Genomic DNA, 19,064 nt, shown 5'->3' on the forward strand with positions numbered 1-19,064 from the left:
TCAAGATCATCACAGACACCATTTTTCCTTCTTTATTGAAATACATATCATACACCACATAATTAAAAGTCAGTGGTCCACAAGAGGGAGCCAATGTTTTACAAAGGAATTTGTGCATGCGGTCACAAATGTAGTATGTATGGCCGAACTACTCGTAGGATACTTCAATTTAAACACTTCATGCTGACAGACAGCAGGCAGGCAGGCAGGCAGGCAGGCAGGCAGGGGCCTAATTTTGTAGATGGCACAATATATTAGCAACACTGTTACAAAGGCCTCATTCGGGCCTACATCTTAACACACCTGTTGCAACCAGCAAAGATTGCTTGATTGCTTGATTGATTGATTGCATATTGGATGCAATCCAATGCTGAACATGCACAGGTGAAAGCAAGGCACAGGAAATGTTGCAAACGGTCCAGTGAAACTGAGCAAATTGCTACATTTGCCACCTGAAACGTGCTTCTTTGACCCTGAAAAGAATTCTCAGAAAGTGTTAAATGACAACTTGCTGGGCTGATTTCAATTCAATCTGTTTTTGGAAACCGGATCAGAGAAGGGGTGCACTGTTCCCGGAGATACTGCAATAACGGGTCAATGCGTGGAGTGGACAGAGCAAGCTCCATTTCCAGCTCCCTGTTCTAAAAATCCATTTAATATATGGTCCCCAAATAGGGGACGTATCAGATATTAAACTGATAAGAACAGATACTACACTTGATCTTAGCCAAAAGGCCGAGAAGCGATAGCCTGAAATGGTTTGCCACTCCAGACGCCCCATGGCCCACAACCAGGACTCACTGTGGAGAGAGCCCAAAAGATGATTGCCCAGGGGAAGACATTTTTTTTCTAAACTCTGGATGCCTTCTCAAATGGCAGTTCTGGTGTGTGTGGGGGCGTGTGGGGGGTGTGTGGGGGTGTGTGGGGGTGTGTTCAAGTTGGGCCCAACGCGTTTTTAAAAAATCTGCCTAACTCCGCCTAATCTGCATAACTCCGCCTGATCTGCATAACTCCGCCCATCTGAACACACCCTCCATCCCTTTGGCGCTCCAGAGTGCAACTATTAGTGCAAGTCTGCAAATTGCCCCTTTAAAAAAAAAAAAGACAATCCCCCTGCCATGTGGTCTGCTGCTGTTCCAGCAGCAGACTGAAGACGGCGCCATTTTTCTCTGCCTTAGATAAGTCCAGAGCCCATTGTGACACGTGAGAGTTCCGGAGTCAATGGCTGAAGGCCCCATTGTGACAGCAGCAGCAGGTGAAGGTTCCGTGCATAGATTCTATCTACTGCAGGCAGGCAGGCAGGCAGCAGCAGCAGCGCACCCAGTTGGTCAAAAGCATTAGAATACTACTCACACAGTACAAGACAAAATAGACAAGACTAGCACATTCAAGATCATCACAGACACCATTTTTCCTTCTTTATTGAAATACATATCATACACCACATAATTAAAAGTCAGTGGTCCACAAGAGGGAGCCAATGTTTTACAAAGGAATTTGTGCATGCGGTCACAAATGTAGTATGTATGGCCGAACTACTCGTAGGATACTTCAATTTAAACACTTCATGCTGACAGACAGCAGGCAGGCAGGCAGGCAGGCAGGCAGGCAGGGGCCTAATTTTGTAGATGGCACAATATATTAGCAACACTGTTACAAAGGCCTCATTCGGGCCTACATCTTAACACACCTGTTGCAACCAGCAAAGATTGCTTGATTGCTTGATTGATTGATTGCATATTGGATGCAATCCAATGCTGAACATGCACAGGTGAAAGCAAGGCACAGGAAATGTTGCAAACGGTCCAGTGAAACTGAGCAAATTGCTACATTTGCCACCTGAAACGTGCTTCTTTGACCCTGAAAAGAATTCTCAGAAAGTGTTAAATGACAACTTGCTGGGCTGATTTCAATTCAATCTGTTTTTGGAAACCGGATCAGAGAAGGGGTGCACTGTTCCCGGAGATACTGCAATAACGGGTCAATGCGTGGAGTGGACAGAGCAAGCTCCATTTCCAGCTCCCTGTTCTAAAAATCCATTTAATATATGGTCCCCAAATAGGGGACGTATCAGATATTAAACTGATAAGAACAGATACTACACTTGATCTTAGCCAAAAGGCCGAGAAGCGATAGCCTGAAATGGTTTGCCACTCCAGACGCCCCATGGCCCACAACCAGGACTCACTGTGGAGAGAGCCCAAAAGATGATTGCCCAGGGGAAGACATTTTTTTTCTAAACTCTGGATGCCTTCTCAAATGGCAGTTCTGGTGTGTGTGGGGGCGTGTGGGGGGTGTGTGGGGGTGTGTGGGGGTGTGTTCAAGTTGGGCCCAACGCGTTTTTAAAAAATCTGCCTAACTCCGCCTAATCTGCATAACTCCGCCTGATCTGCATAACTCCGCCCATCTGAACACACCCTCCATCCCTTTGGCGCTCCAGAGTGCAACTATTAGTGCAAGTCTGCAAATTGCCCCTTTAAAAAAAAAAAAGACAATCCCCCTGCCATGTGGTCTGCTGCTGTTCCAGCAGCAGACTGAAGACGGCGCCATTTTTCTCTGCCTTAGATAAGTCCAGAGCCCATTGTGACACGTGAGAGTTCCGGAGTCAATGGCTGAAGGCCCCATTGTGACAGCAGCAGCAGGTGAAGGTTCCGTGCATAGATTCTATCTACTGCAGGCAGGCAGGCAGGCAGCAGCAGCAGCGCACCCAGTTGGTCAAAAGCATTAGAATACTACTCACACAGTACAAGACAAAATAGACAAGACTAGCACATTCAAGATCATCACAGACACCATTTTTCCTTCTTTATTGAAATACATATCATACACCACATAATTAAAAGTCAGTGGTCCACAAGAGGGAGCCAATGTTTTACAAAGGAATTTGTGCATGCGGTCACAAATGTAGTATGTATGGCCGAACTACTCGTAGGATACTTCAATTTAAACACTTCATGCTGACAGACAGCAGGCAGGCAGGCAGGCAGGCAGGCAGGCAGGGGCCTAATTTTGTAGATGGCACAATATATTAGCAACACTGTTACAAAGGCCTCATTCGGGCCTACATCTTAACACACCTGTTGCAACCAGCAAAGATTGCTTGATTGCTTGATTGATTGATTGCATATTGGATGCAATCCAATGCTGAACATGCACAGGTGAAAGCAAGGCACAGGAAATGTTGCAAACGGTCCAGTGAAACTGAGCAAATTGCTACATTTGCCACCTGAAACGTGCTTCTTTGACCCTGAAAAGAATTCTCAGAAAGTGTTAAATGACAACTTGCTGGGCTGATTTCAATTCAATCTGTTTTTGGAAACCGGATCAGAGAAGGGGTGCACTGTTCCCGGAGATACTGCAATAACGGGTCAATGCGTGGAGTGGACAGAGCAAGCTCCATTTCCAGCTCCCTGTTCTAAAAATCCATTTAATATATGGTCCCCAAATAGGGGACGTATCAGATATTAAACTGATAAGAACAGATTTTTTTTTTTTTTTTTTTTTTTCTCCCTCAGATGGGGAATTTCACGGTCTAGAAATCCAAAACCGAAGAAACATACCCAAACAGCTGTGTCAAAATTGAAACACAAAAAGCCGTTCCCATCATCATCGGAAAAATCTTTCTTTTTTCAAAATACATATTTACATAACAAAAGAACAAATCAAGAAGTATTAACAAAATATCTCCACTTTTTAACTTTCCAAATTCCTTCCGCATCCACCTCCCCCTTCCTTTTCTTATCCCACAAAAAACAAACATATATCTTCCCCAAAATCACCTTCACGGTATTTCTAACCTCAATATTCTTCCTCTTGAACACATGCACATTTCTCACATCCCATAACACTTCCTTTATACATGCAAGCATTAACCACAACACTCTCTCCTTCACTCCATCACACAACCCTAAACCAAACATGAACAACTCAAAGGATAAAAAATTCACACCACACAGTTCTTTGCACAAAGGACCCATTCTTCCAATCACATCTCTAGCGTACTGACAATTCCAGAACACATGTATTACACTTTCACACCCACCACAACCTTCTCTCGGACACCTCTCACTCCTCACTAAACCCCTATTTCTCTGAAACTCTCTTACTGGTAACACTCCATGCAATGACTGCCACACAATCTCACTCTGTCTGTTTGTCATACCATCCATCCGTACTTTCTTCCACACCTTTTGTACATCAGCTCCTCTAACCATATTGATATCACACTCTATCTCCCTACACTCAATCATTCTATACACAGCCTTCTTCTTTTCCACTAGTCTTACATCCACATCACACAACTCATACTTCACCAAAAACTTATAAACCCACACATACCATACAGGAACCTCAAAAGCAACCGGACACCTCAAATCCCTTTCTCTCCATTTTAACTTAAACAGATACGCTCCAAATAAATACCTACACATAGATGAAAATTTCCCATCCGCCCTTATCACTTTCAGCACATACACAACAATATTCACACCAAAAAAAACTTCCAAATTTGGAAAACCCAACCCACCTTTCTCCAATCTCTTCACCAAAATTTCTCTCCTAGCCCTCTCCATCTTTGAATTCCATAAAAACACAAACAGAATCCTATTCAAACTCCTCACACACATATACCCTGGTGGAAACACTACTGCTACATACAAAAAAAATCGGCAACACCACACTCTTTATAACTAAGATCTTTCCAAAAAACGTAAGGTTTCTCAACCTCCAAAAACACAGCTTCCGCTCAACCTTCTCTTTCGCATCATTCCAACTTTCCTTCCCATCCAACTTCTCTGAAAACTTCACACCCAATATTTTAATAGGCCCATTAACCACATTCACTCCAACATCCCTACTTAAAACACCATTTCCAAATACCTTACACTCACTCTTTTCCCAATTAACCTTAAATGCAGACGCACCACAAAAAAAGGACACTAATAACTTCACCCGCCTCACCGAACATTCTGAATCGCACAATACACACACATCATCCATATAACCACTAACTTTCCACTCTCTACCCCCTCCTCCTGGCACTTGCACGCCCCTAACCACCTTATCTTTCCTCAGCATACACAACAAAGGCTCAATTGCACAAATAAAGGCCACAGGTGACAAAGGACACCCTTGACGAACCCCTGAAAAGACATTCACTCTCCTTCCCACATAACCATTCATCAAAACACAACTGTAAATATCCTTATATAAACTCCTCACTCTCCCAACAAAATCAGCTGGAAAACCCATTCTTAGCAACACACTAAACAAAAACCCATGCGATAATCTATCATACGCCTTCTCAAAATCTAAACTCAACAAAAACGCACTCTTCTTTCGCCCCATACAGTCCCACAGACAATCTCTTAGCATACACACACAATCATGTATACGCCTCCCAGGTACCGCACAACACTGTTCATCCCCAATCACACTCTCTATCACATCACGCATCCTATTCGCCATTAATTTTGCATAGATTTTATAATCACAGTTTAATAACGTTATCGGCCTCCAATTCCTCAAACTCTTCAAATCCCCCTTTTTAGGTATCAACACAACCATTCCCGCACGCATACTCTCAGCCACCTCCATATTTAACCACATATACTTACACACCTCCACAAAGTCATTACCAATCACATCCCACATCACTCGATAAAACTCTACTGGGAGACCATCCTCCCCTGGCGTCTTATTTAGCGCCATACTATTCATCACCTTCCACACCTCATCACTAGTCACCTCACACATCACACTCTCCCTTTCCGTCTCAGACAACTTACTTTCTAACATATTTAACACATCACTCTCCAAACCCTCATCCCTCCACTTCACTGCATACAACTCCTCATAGAACTTAGCCACCTCTTCACACATATCCTCACCACTCACTTCTCTTCCATCCTCCCCATTCAGCACACTCATACTCTGTTTCTTCCCAAACACCTTTTTAAAGAAAAAACGTGAACATTTCTCATCATGTTCCATTTTGTCAATTTTTGCTCTAAAAACTATACTCCTCCCTTTCTCTAACAAAAAGTCATTAATTTCCTTTTTCACCTGTAATATCTCTTCTTCCACTTCCATTCCTCCTTCCCTCAACTTATACAATACACTCAAACGTGCATTCAATTTAACAAAATTCTCTCTTTTAATAGCTGCACACTTATACCCTAAACTTTTAAAGAATATTTTTGTTTGTCTCTTCACCCAATCCCACCAAACACAAACATTCCCAAAACCATTTTTACGCTTACACCACCCTTCATACCGTCTTGCATACTCCTTTCTCACATCTTCACTCTCTAACAACTTCACATTTAACTTCCACAACCCTTTCCCAAACACTCCACCAACCTTTATATCCACCTCACACTTCATACACACATGATCAGAAAACAAAACATTTTCTTGCTTATAATCAACAGCAGTTATATTTTTTGAAATAAAGCAATAATCCAACCTAGATTGCACCCTTCCACTCTCAGAAAAAAAAGTATTCAACACAGGACTCACACTACACACACGCTGCATATCACCCAGATCAAAGTCACTCACTAACTCCAACAAAGCCTTCCCTGACACATCCACATTCACTTTCCCCACATCACAATTCATATCCCCCACAACCACTACAGGCATCCTCCCTGGAACAAAAAGCTTAACTTTTTCAAATAAAGCTTTACGCTCATTCTTATCAACCGGCGCATAAATATTAATAACACAAAACTTTACATTCCTATACTCAAAATTAGCCAAAATACACCTCCCTACCTCAATCACCAGATAATCATTCAAAACCACCTCTCTCCCTTTAACCAATATTCCCACCCCATCATTCTTATTACATGCACTCCCTGACCACACAGACGCACCATAAGACCATTCATCCCCTTTCACACCATCCACTACCCCACACTCTTGTAAACAAAAAATAGATGCATTTTGCATAGCTAAAAACTCAAAAATTGCAGCTCTCCTAACTTTACTTTTAAACACTCTAACATTTTGTGAAATTATGGTAAACCCCATATTTACAAAATCCACACTTCAACTAACTACACAGAAAATAAAAGCCTTTGGCCTAAGCCAAAGCTCACAAGAGAAAAAAAACAACACATTTAGTGCAGTATATGGTAACACTATCCAGCATCACCACTATCCTCCTCCACCATCTGAATTGAACAACAAGTGTCTGACCCACTGATCTCACCACCCTCAGTCCTCCTTCTTGCAGGGCCAATCTTTCTCTGAGGAGTACTACTCTCCACCTCCTCATCATCTCCATCATCCTCCCGCCGGCTCTTTTTTGCAGCTCTATCGTCATCTGACTCAAACTCCTCAATATGTTCAGGATTAGACAAATGCTCAGGGCTATCCACCTCCGAAATTTGCGCATCGCTCTCCGCGGCGTCCATTGCCTCACTAAAGGTCATTATTTCAGGCAACTGCCCCTGCACTTCCATTTCAGGAAGATGCGCCTCCACCTCTGCAGCTGCCCTCCAAAACTCCTTCTCTTCCCTCCTCCACTCTTTTTCCTTCTTTTTCTTCTTCTTTTCCTCCTTTTTCTCCTCTTTCTCTGCCCTAGAACATGGCCTCAGACTCACACTCTCTGAATCTGGAGGGGGCATGGCTCTACTCGCACTCCGCCTCCTTCTCTCTTCCTCCTCCCTCTCAAACCTTGCAACTTCTTTTACAACTTTTGCCCTTTCCCTCCTGGCCAACTCTTCCTCCATTTGCTCCTTGTCGGACCGTCTGGGTGCACTCATGGGACAGTCCTTGTACATATGCGTACTACTCCCACAGACATCACAGGTCTTAGGCAAAGGACATTGGTTAGCGGTATGCCCCTCTTTCCTGCAGTTTCGACAGCACTGTCCTTTAGTACACTCTGCCTGTACATGTCCAAAACAAAAGCATCTCCTACAAAAACGAGGCTGTCCTGGGTAGGTCAAAAAACCTCTGTGACCTGCCACAGAGAAATTTGCAGGGGGGTGCCTGAAACCACCCACACAGTCAGGGTCCCTCTTCAATTTCACACGATAAACATATTTACAGTTAAAGATTCCTAAAATGTTCACCTGCCGTTCTCCTACTTTCACATAGTCACAATACTGTGAGAGAAAACTCTGCAACAAAGCAGGATCTGTGAAGGGGTTATACACAGTTACAGTCACCTCTTTTTCCTGCAGACCAAACAACGGTATCCAGCCAACTCCTTCCAGAAGAGGATCCTCAGCATTGCCTCGAAGCCACTCGAACACATTCAGGCAAACATTTTGGTCCACAAAAGTCACATCGTAGTTACCTTGTCGAGGAAACTCGTTACAGCTGAAGATCTCCTCACGCTTTGCTCCAGCCTTTTCCTCAATAAGATCCCGGATCATGAAAACGACGTTGTTCTTGGTTCCATTGCTCGGGTCCACGGTCAACCGGATGGTGTTCTTCACGAAATTCATGATGCAGAACTGTCGGTATATCCTACCACAGGAAATAGAAGAAGTACTCCCACAAGGGAAGTCACAGGGAAACGGCCTATAGCCGGGGGATCGCAACCGGATGCAAGAGGACTAAGCCGACTCCCCAATAGCAGCAGGGGGGTGAAGTCCCACCAGAGGTGAGACGATCCCCCCAGGCCAAGGAGCCGGGTACCCCAAGCACCTCTCAGCCAAGACCAGGGCAATAAACCCTGATCTTAGCCAAAAGGCCGAGAAGCGATAGCCTGAAATGGTTTGCCACTCCAGACGCCCCATGGCCCACAACCAGGACTCACTGTGGAGAGAGCCCAAAAGATGATTGCCCAGGGGAAGACATTTTTTTTCTAAACTCTGGATGCCTTCTCAAATGGCAGTTCTGGTGTGTGTGGGGGCGTGTGGGGGGTGTGTGGGGGTGTGTGGGGGTGTGTTCAAGTTGGGCCCAACGCGTTTTTAAAAAATCTGCCTAACTCCGCCTAATCTGCATAACTCCGCCTGATCTGCATAACTCCGCCCATCTGAACACACCCTCCATCCCTTTGGCGCTCCAGAGTGCAACTATTAGTGCAAGTCTGCAAATTGCCCCTTTAAAAAAAAAAAAGACAATCCCCCTGCCATGTGGTCTGCTGCTGTTCCAGCAGCAGACTGAAGACGGCGCCATTTTTCTCTGCCTTAGATAAGTCCAGAGCCCATTGTGACACGTGAGAGTTCCGGAGTCAATGGCTGAAGGCCCCATTGTGACAGCAGCAGCAGGTGAAGGTTCCGTGCATAGATTCTATCTACTGCAGGCAGGCAGGCAGGCAGCAGCAGCAGCGCACCCAGTTGGTCAAAAGCATTAGAATACTACTCACACAGTACAAGACAAAATAGACAAGACTAGCACATTCAAGATCATCACAGACACCATTTTTCCTTCTTTATTGAAATACATATCATACACCACATAATTAAAAGTCAGTGGTCCACAAGAGGGAGCCAATGTTTTACAAAGGAATTTGTGCATGCGGTCACAAATGTAGTATGTATGGCCGAACTACTCGTAGGATACTTCAATTTAAACACTTCATGCTGACAGACAGCAGGCAGGCAGGCAGGCAGGCAGGCAGGCAGGGGCCTAATTTTGTAGATGGCACAATATATTAGCAACACTGTTACAAAGGCCTCATTCGGGCCTACATCTTAACACACCTGTTGCAACCAGCAAAGATTGCTTGATTGCTTGATTGATTGATTGCATATTGGATGCAATCCAATGCTGAACATGCACAGGTGAAAGCAAGGCACAGGAAATGTTGCAAACGGTCCAGTGAAACTGAGCAAATTGCTACATTTGCCACCTGAAACGTGCTTCTTTGACCCTGAAAAGAATTCTCAGAAAGTGTTAAATGACAACTTGCTGGGCTGATTTCAATTCAATCTGTTTTTGGAAACCGGATCAGAGAAGGGGTGCACTGTTCCCGGAGATACTGCAATAACGGGTCAATGCGTGGAGTGGACAGAGCAAGCTCCATTTCCAGCTCCCTGTTCTAAAAATCCATTTAATATATGGTCCCCAAATAGGGGACGTATCAGATATTAAACTGATAAGAACAGATACTACACTTGATCTTAGCCAAAAGGCCGAGAAGCGATAGCCTGAAATGGTTTGCCACTCCAGACGCCCCATGGCCCACAACCAGGACTCACTGTGGAGAGAGCCCAAAAGATGATTGCCCAGGGGAAGACATTTTTTTTCTAAACTCTGGATGCCTTCTCAAATGGCAGTTCTGGTGTGTGTGGGGGCGTGTGGGGGGTGTGTGGGGGTGTGTGGGGGTGTGTTCAAGTTGGGCCCAACGCGTTTTTAAAAAATCTGCCTAACTCCGCCTAATCTGCATAACTCCGCCTGATCTGCATAACTCCGCCCATCTGAACACACCCTCCATCCCTTTGGCGCTCCAGAGTGCAACTATTAGTGCAAGTCTGCAAATTGCCCCTTTAAAAAAAAAAAAGACAATCCCCCTGCCATGTGGTCTGCTGCTGTTCCAGCAGCAGACTGAAGACGGCGCCATTTTTCTCTGCCTTAGATAAGTCCAGAGCCCATTGTGACACGTGAGAGTTCCGGAGTCAATGGCTGAAGGCCCCATTGTGACAGCAGCAGCAGGTGAAGGTTCCGTGCATAGATTCTATCTACTGCAGGCAGGCAGGCAGGCAGCAGCAGCAGCGCACCCAGTTGGTCAAAAGCATTAGAATACTACTCACACAGTACAAGACAAAATAGACAAGACTAGCACATTCAAGATCATCACAGACACCATTTTTCCTTCTTTATTGAAATACATATCATACACCACATAATTAAAAGTCAGTGGTCCACAAGAGGGAGCCAATGTTTTACAAAGGAATTTGTGCATGCGGTCACAAATGTAGTATGTATGGCCGAACTACTCGTAGGATACTTCAATTTAAACACTTCATGCTGACAGACAGCAGGCAGGCAGGCAGGCAGGCAGGCAGGGGCCTAATTTTGTAGATGGCACAATATATTAGCAACACTGTTACAAAGGCCTCATTCGGGCCTACATCTTAACACACCTGTTGCAACCAGCAAAGATTGCTTGATTGCTTGATTGATTGATTGCATATTGGATGCAATCCAATGCTGAACATGCACAGGTGAAAGCAAGGCACAGGAAATGTTGCAAACGGTCCAGTGAAACTGAGCAAATTGCTACATTTGCCACCTGAAACGTGCTTCTTTGACCCTGAAAAGAATTCTCAGAAAGTGTTAAATGACAACTTGCTGGGCTGATTTCAATTCAATCTGTTTTTGGAAACCGGATCAGAGAAGGGGTGCACTGTTCCCGGAGATACTGCAATAACGGGTCAATGCGTGGAGTGGACAGAGCAAGCTCCATTTCCAGCTCCCTGTTCTAAAAATCCATTTAATATATGGTCCCCAAATAGGGGACGTATCAGATATTAAACTGATAAGAACAGATTTTTTTTTTTTTTTTTTTTTTTTTTTTTTTTTTTTTCTCCCTCAGATGGGGAATTTCACGGTCTAGAAATCCAAAACCGAAGAAACATACCCAAACAGCTGTGTCAAAATTGAAACACAAAAAGCCGTTCCCATCATCATCGGAAAAATCTTTCTTTTTTCAAAATACATATTTACATAACAAAAGAACAAATCAAGAAGTATTAACAAAATATCTCCACTTTTTAACCTTCCAAATTCCTTCCGCATCCACCTCCCCCTTCCTTTTCTTATCCCACAAAAAACAAACATATATCTTCCCCAAAATCACCTTCACGGTATTTCTAACCTCAATATTCTTCCTCTTGAACACATGCACATTTCTCACATCCCATAACACTTCCTTTATACATGCAAGCATTAACCACAACACTCTCTCCTTCACTCCATCACACAACCCTAAACCAAACATGAACAACTCAAAGGATAAAAAATTCACACCACACAGTTCTTTGCACAAAGGACCCATTCTTCCAATCACATCTCTAGCGTACTGACAATTCCAAAACACATGTATTACACTTTCACACCCACCACAACCTTCTCTCGGACACCTCTCACTCCTCACTAAACCCCTATTTCTCTGAAACTCTCTTACTGGTAACACTCCCTGCAATGACTGCCACACAATCTCACTCTGTCTGTTTGTCATACCATCCATCCGTACTTTCTTCCACACCTTTTGTACATCAGCTCCTCTAACCATATTGATATCACACTCTATCTCTCTACACTCAATCATTCTATACACAGCCTTCTTCTTTTCCACTAGTCTTACATCCACATCACACAACTCATACTTCACCAAAAACTTATAAACCCACACATACCATACAGGAACCTCAAAAGCAACCGGACACCTCAAATCCCTTTCTCTCCATTTCAACTTAAACAGATACGCTCCAAATAAATACCTACACATAGATGAAAATTTCCCATCCGCCCTTATCACTTTCAGCACATACACAACAATATTCACACCAAAAAAAACTTCCAAATTTGGAAAACCCAACCCACCTTTCTCCAATCTCTTCACCAAAATTTCTCTCCTAGCCCTCTCCATCTTTGAATTCCATAAAAACACAAACAGAATCCTATTCAAACTCCTCACACACATATACCCTGGTGGAAACACTACTGCTACATACAAAAAAATCGGCAACACCACACTCTTTATAACCAAGATCTTTCCAAAAAACGTAAGGTTTCTCAACCTCCAAAAACACAGCTTCCGCTCAACCTTCTCTTTCGCATCATTCCAACTTTCCTTCCCATCCAACTTCTCTGAAAACTTCACACCCAATATTTTAATAGGCCCATTAACCACATTCACTCCAACATCCCTACTTAAAACACCATTTCCAAATACCTTACACTCACTCTTTTCCCAATTAACCTTAAATGCAGACGCACCACAAAAAAAGGACACTAATAACTTCACCCGCCTCACCGAACATTCTGAATCGCACAATACACACACATCATCCATATAACCACTAACTTTCCACTCTCTACCCCCTCCTCCTGGCACTTGCACGCCCCTAACCACCTTATCTTTCCTCAGCATACACAACAAAGGCTCAATTGCACAAATAAAGGCCACAGGTGACAAAGGACACCCTTGACGAACCCCTGAAAAGACATTCACTCTCCTTCCCACATAACCATTCATCAAAACACAACTGTAAATATCCTTATATAAACTCCTCACTCTCCCAACAAAATCAGCTGGAAAACCCATTCTTAGCAACACACTAAACAAAAACCCATGCGATAATCTATCATACGCCTTCTCAAAATCTAAACTCAACAAAAACGCACTCTTCTTTCGCCCCATACAGTCCCATAGACAATCTCTTAGCATACACACACAATCATGTATACGCCTCCCAGGTACCGCACAACACTGTTCATCCCCAATCACACTCTCTATCACATCACGCATCCTATTCGCCATTAATTTTGCATAGATTTTATAATCACAGTTTAATAACGTTATCGGCCTCCAATTCCTCAAACTCTTCAAATCCCCCTTTTTAGGTATCAACACAACCATTCCCGCACGCATACTCTCAGCCACCTCCATATTTAACCACATATACTTACACACCTCCACAAAGTCATTACCAATCACATCCCACATCACTCGATAAAACTCTACTGGGAGACCATCCTCCCCTGGCGTCTTATTTAGCGCCATACTATTCATCACCTTCCACACCTCATCACTAGTCACCTCACACATCACACTCTCCCTTTCCGTCTCAGACAACTTACTTTCTAACATATTTAACACATCACTCTCCAAACCCTCATCCCTCCACTTCACTGCATACAACTCCTCATAGAACTTAGCCACCTCTTCACACATATCCTCACCACTCACTTCTCTTCCATCCTCCCCATTCAGCACACTCATACTCTGTTTCTTCCCAAACACCTTTTTAAAGAAAAAACGTGAACATTTCTCATCATGTTCCATTTTGTCAATTTTTGCTCTAAAAACTATACTCCTCCCTTTCTCTAACAAAAAGTCATTAATATCCTTTTTCACCTGTAATATCTCTTCTTCCACTTCCATTCCTCCTTCCCTCAACTTATACAATACACTCAAACGTGCATTCAATTTAACAAAATTCTCTCTTTTAATAGCTGCACACTTATACCCTAAACTTTTAAAGAATATTTTTGTTTGTCTCTTCACCCAATCCCACCAAACACAAACATTCCCAAAACCATTTTTACGCTTACACCACCCTTCATACCGTCTTGCATACTCCTTTCTCACATCTTCACTCTCTAACAACTTCACATTTAACTTCCACAACCCTTTCCCAAACACTCCACCAACCTTTATATCCACCTCACACTTCATACACACATGATCAGAAAACAAAACATTTTCTTGCTTATAATCAACAGCAGTTATATTTTTTGAAATAAAGCAATAATCCAACCTAGATTGCACCCTTCCACTCTCAGAAAAAAAAGTATTCAACACAGGACTCACACTACACACACGCTGCATATCACCCAGATCAAAATCACTCACTAACTCCAACAAAGCCTTCCCTGACACATCCACATTCACTTTCCCCACATCACAATTCATATCCCCCACAACCACTACAGGCATCCTCCCTGGAACAAAAAGCTTAACTTTTTCAAATAAAGCTTTACGCTCATTCTTATCAACCGGCGCATAAATATTAATAACACAAAACTTTACATTCCTATACTCAAAATTAGCCAAAATACACCTCCCTACCTCAATCACCAGATAATCATTCAAAACCACCTCTCTCCCTTTAACCAATATTCCCACCCCATCATTCTTATTACATGCACTCCCTGACCACACAGACGCACCATAAGACCATTCATCCCCTTTCACACCATCCACTACCCCACACTCTTGTAAACAAAAAATAGATGCATTTTGCATAGCTAAAAACTCAAAAATTGCAGCTCTCCTAACTTTACTTTTAAAGACTCTAACATTTTGTGAAATTATGGTAAACCCCATATTTACAAAATCCACACTTCAACTAACTACACAGAAAATAAAAGCCTTTGGCCTAAGCCAAAGCTCACAAGAGAAAAAAACAACACATTTAGTGCAGTATATGGTAACACTATCCAGCATCACCACTATCCTCCTCCACCATCTGAATTGAACAACAAGTGTCTGACCCACTGATCTCACCACCCTCAGTCCTCCTTCTTGCAGAGCCAATCTTTCTCTGAGGAGTACTACTCTCCACCTCCTCATCATCTCCATCATCCTCCCGCCGACTCTTTTTTGCAGCTCTATCGTCATCTGACTCAAACTCCTCAATATGTTCGGGATTAGACAAATGCTCAGGGCTATCCACCTCCGAAATTTGCGCATCGCTCTCCGCGGCGTCCATTGCCTCACTAAAAGTCATTATTTCAGGCAACTGCCCCTGCACTTCCATTTCAGGAAGATGCGCCTCCACCTCTGCAGCTGCCCTCCAAAACTCCTTCTCTTCCCTCCTCCACTCTTTTTCCTTCTTTTTCTTCTTCTTTTCCTCCTTTTTCTCCTCTTTCTCTGCCCTAGAACATGGCCTCAGACTCACACTCTCTGAATCTGGAGGGGGCATGGCTCTACTCGCACTCCGCCTCCTTCTCTCTTCCTCCTCCCTCTCAATCCTTGCAACTTCTTTTACAATTCTTGCCCTTTCCCTCCTGGCCAACTCTTCCTCCATTTGCTCTTTGTCGGACCGCCTAGGTGCACTATTGGGACAGTCTTTATACATATGTGTACTACTCCCACAGACATCACAGGTTTTAGGCGAAGGACATTGGTTAGCAGCATGCCCCTCTTTCCTGCAATTTCGGCAACACTGTCCTTTAGTACACTCTGTCTGTACATGTCCGAAACAAAAACATTTTCTACAGAAACGAGGCTGTCCTGGGTACGTCAAAAAGCCTCTGTGACCTGCCACAGAGAAATTTGCAGGAGGGTGCCTGAAACCACCCACACTATCAGGGTCCCTCTTCAATTTAACACGAAACGTATATTTACAGTTGAAGATGCCCAAGATATTCACCTGCCGTTCTCCTAACTTTACATACTCACAATATTGCGAGAGAAAGCTCTGCAACAAAGCCGGGTCCGTGAAGGGGTTATACACAGTCACAGTTACCTCTTTTTCTTGTAACCCAAACAGTGGTATCCAGCCAACTCCTTCCAGAAGAGGATCCTCAGCATTAGCCCGTAGCCACTCAAACACATTCAGGCAAACGTTTTGGTCCACAAAAGTCACGTCGTAATTACCTTGACGAGGAAATTCGTTGCAACTGAAGATCTCCGTACGCTTTGCTCCAGCCTTTTCCTCGATGAGATCCCGGATGATGAATACCACGTTGTTCTTGGCTCCATTGCTCGGGTCCACGGTCAACCGGATGGTGTTCTTGACAAAATTCATAGCGATGGACTGTCGGTATATTCTACCACAGCAGAAAGAAGAAAACTTCCCACGAGGGACGTCACTCGGACACGGCCTATAGCCGGGGGATCACAACCGGATGCAAGGGGACTAAGCCGACTCCCCAATAGCAGCAGAGGGGTGAAGTCCCACCAGAGGTGAGACGATCCCCCCAGGCCAAGGAGCCGGGTACCCCAAGCACCTCTCAGCCAAGACCAGGGCAATAAACCCTGATCTTAGCCAAAAGGCCGAGAAGCGATAGCCTGAAATGGTTTGCCACTCCAGACGCCCCATGGCCCACAACCAGGACTCACTGTGGAGAGAGCCCAAAAGATGATTGCCCAGGGGAAGACATTTTTTTTCTAAACTCTGGATGCCTTCTCAAATGGCAGTTCTGGTGTGTGTGGGGGTGTGTGGGGGGTGTGTGGGGGTGTGTGGGGGTGTGTTCAATTTGGGCCCAACGCGTTTTTAAAAAATCTGCCTAACTCCGCCTAATCTGCATAGCTCCGCCTGATCTGCATAACTCCGCCCATCTGAACACACCCTCCATCCCTTTGGCGCTCCAGAGTGCAACTATTAGTGCAAGTCTGCAAATTGCCCCTTTAAAAAAAAAAAAGACAATCCCCCTGCCATGTGGTCTGCTGCTGTTCCAGCAGCAGACTGAAGACGGCGCCATTTTTCTCTGCCTTAGATAAGTCCAGAGCCCATTGTGACACGTGAGAGTTCCGGAGTCAATGGCTGAAGGCCCCATTGTGACAGCAGCAGCAGGTGAAGGTTCCGTGCATAGATTCTATCTACTGCAGGCAGGCAGGCAGGCAGCAGCAGCAGCGCACCCAGTTGGTCAAAAGCATTAGAATACTACTCACACAGTACAAGACAAAATAGACAAGACTAGCACATTCAAGATCATCACAGACACCATTTTTCCTTCTTTATTGAAATACATATCATACACCACATAATTAAAAGTCAGTGGTCCACAAGAGGGAGCCAATGTTTTACAAAGGAATTTGTGCATGCGGTCACAAATGTAGTATGTATGGCCGAACTACTCGTAGGATACTTCAATTTAAACACTTCATGCTGACAGACAGCAGGCAGGCAGGCAGGCAGGCAGGCAGGCAGGGGCCTAATTTTGTAGATGGCACAATATATTAGCAACACTGTTACAAAGGCCTCATTCGGGCCTACATCTTAACACACCTGTTGCAACCAGCAAAGATTGCTTGATTGCTTGATTGATTGATTGCATATTGGATGCAATCCAATGCTGAACATGCACAGGTGAAAGCAAGGCACAGGAAATGTTGCAAACGGTCCAGTGAAACTGAGCAAATTGCTACATTTGCCACCTGAAACGTGCTTCTTTGACCCTGAAAAGAATTCTCAGAAAGTGTTAAATGACAACTTGCTGGGCTGATTTCAATTCAATCTGTTTTTGGAAACCGGATCAGAGAAGGGGTGCACTGTTCCCGGAGATACTGCAATAACGGGTCAATGCGTGGAGTGGACAGAGCAAGCTCCATTTCCAGCTCCCTGTTCTAAAAATCCATTTAATATATGGTCCCCAAATAGGGGACGTATCAGATATTAAACTGATAAGAACAGATTTTTGCGTTTATATTTAAAAGTTCGTAGTCTTTATCTTATTTTCGTATCTTTAGAATAGCATTTTCCACAAATGAAAGTTCCATATACTTAATGCTCTTTTCCTTCCAAGCTTCTTCATGTCTAGAAGGTAATACATGTACAGCTCACTTAGTGCCAGCCTTATACAGTCTCTTACTATTATGTAGTCCCTTTTAAACAGCAGGATGTTCCTTGTTTTCCACAAAGCACTCTTTATACAGCTTAAAGTGCACAATAAAACTCTTTCTTTTTCTTTGTTCAAATTTGGCAAAATTGCGTGCAAAACTATTTCATGGTTTAAAAAAGTGAGACCTGAACAAAATTTTATAAGTTCACCACATTCTTTCCAGACTTGCTGTGCAAAGTCGCAGTTCCATATAAGGTGCATAGTTGTTTCGTCACTATTGCACTGGTTCCTAGGACAAGTCTGTGTGTTGCTAAGTCTTCGCCTGTATTGGAAGTCTCTAGTCGGCAAACACTCGTGTACTATCATCCAATTCAAGTCTTTATGTCGATTTGTCAGATAAGGTGCGTTTACTAGTTTCCATACTGAGGCAGTTTTGTTGTAAGAGTAGTAACTTATTGGCGTCATAGTTTCTTTCCTCTTTATTTGTTGCAGCAGCTTCCTTGGGTTCTTTAAAGTGTCAATGTCAAAAGTCTCCAAGTCATATGTTCTTATTGCTTTCTCCAAAATGAGATACTGCTTTGGAGGAGACAGCAGGACTGGGCCTGTTTGAGAAATAGACACCCATTTCCGCTTCCTAAAAATATGTCCGGCAGCATATCGCAGAAAGTGTGCCCAAGGGCTAAAAGCTGTCAAATTCTTAAAACAGAGGCTAAAAAACTTTGAGTATAAAAACAATTTGATATTAGGGACATCTTTGCCTCCAAGATGATGTGGCTTGTGCATTATTTGCCTTTTGACTTTCTCAAACTTTGAACTCCAGATAAATTCGAACAATGTCCTTTGCAATCTTTTTGTAGTGAGTT

The 19,064-nt window shown here is 43.7% G+C and overlaps 3 non-coding genes and 3 pseudogenes across 3 annotated transcripts; all 6 read right to left on the minus strand.

Annotated features, from left to right (window-relative positions):
• Window positions 1-556: 556 nt before the first annotated feature.
• LOC138654539 (U2 spliceosomal RNA) lies at window positions 557-747 on the minus strand. The gene has a single exon (XR_011316353.1). It is a non-coding gene; the product is annotated as a U2 spliceosomal RNA (small nuclear RNA).
• Window positions 748-1,943: 1,196 nt separating this feature from the next.
• On the minus strand, window positions 1,944-2,134 carry LOC138654540 (U2 spliceosomal RNA). Its single transcript, XR_011316354.1, has one exon. It is a non-coding gene; the product is annotated as a U2 spliceosomal RNA (small nuclear RNA).
• A 1,196-nt stretch (window positions 2,135-3,330) lies between these two features.
• Window positions 3,331-3,551, minus strand: LOC138654550 (U2 spliceosomal RNA; annotated as a pseudogene).
• Window positions 3,552-9,918: 6,367 nt separating this feature from the next.
• LOC138654541 (U2 spliceosomal RNA) lies at window positions 9,919-10,109 on the minus strand. The gene has a single exon (XR_011316355.1). It is a non-coding gene; the product is annotated as a U2 spliceosomal RNA (small nuclear RNA).
• Window positions 10,110-11,301: 1,192 nt separating this feature from the next.
• LOC138654551 (U2 spliceosomal RNA) lies at window positions 11,302-11,536 on the minus strand (annotated as a pseudogene).
• A 6,365-nt stretch (window positions 11,537-17,901) lies between these two features.
• On the minus strand, window positions 17,902-18,078 carry LOC138654548 (U2 spliceosomal RNA; annotated as a pseudogene).
• Between the last annotated feature and the right edge of the window lie 986 nt (window positions 18,079-19,064).

Source organism: Ranitomeya imitator, unplaced genomic scaffold (assembly GCF_032444005.1).
Source record: "Ranitomeya imitator isolate aRanImi1 unplaced genomic scaffold, aRanImi1.pri SCAFFOLD_1053, whole genome shotgun sequence".
NCBI classification, from domain to species: Eukaryota; Metazoa; Chordata; class Amphibia; order Anura; family Dendrobatidae; genus Ranitomeya; species Ranitomeya imitator.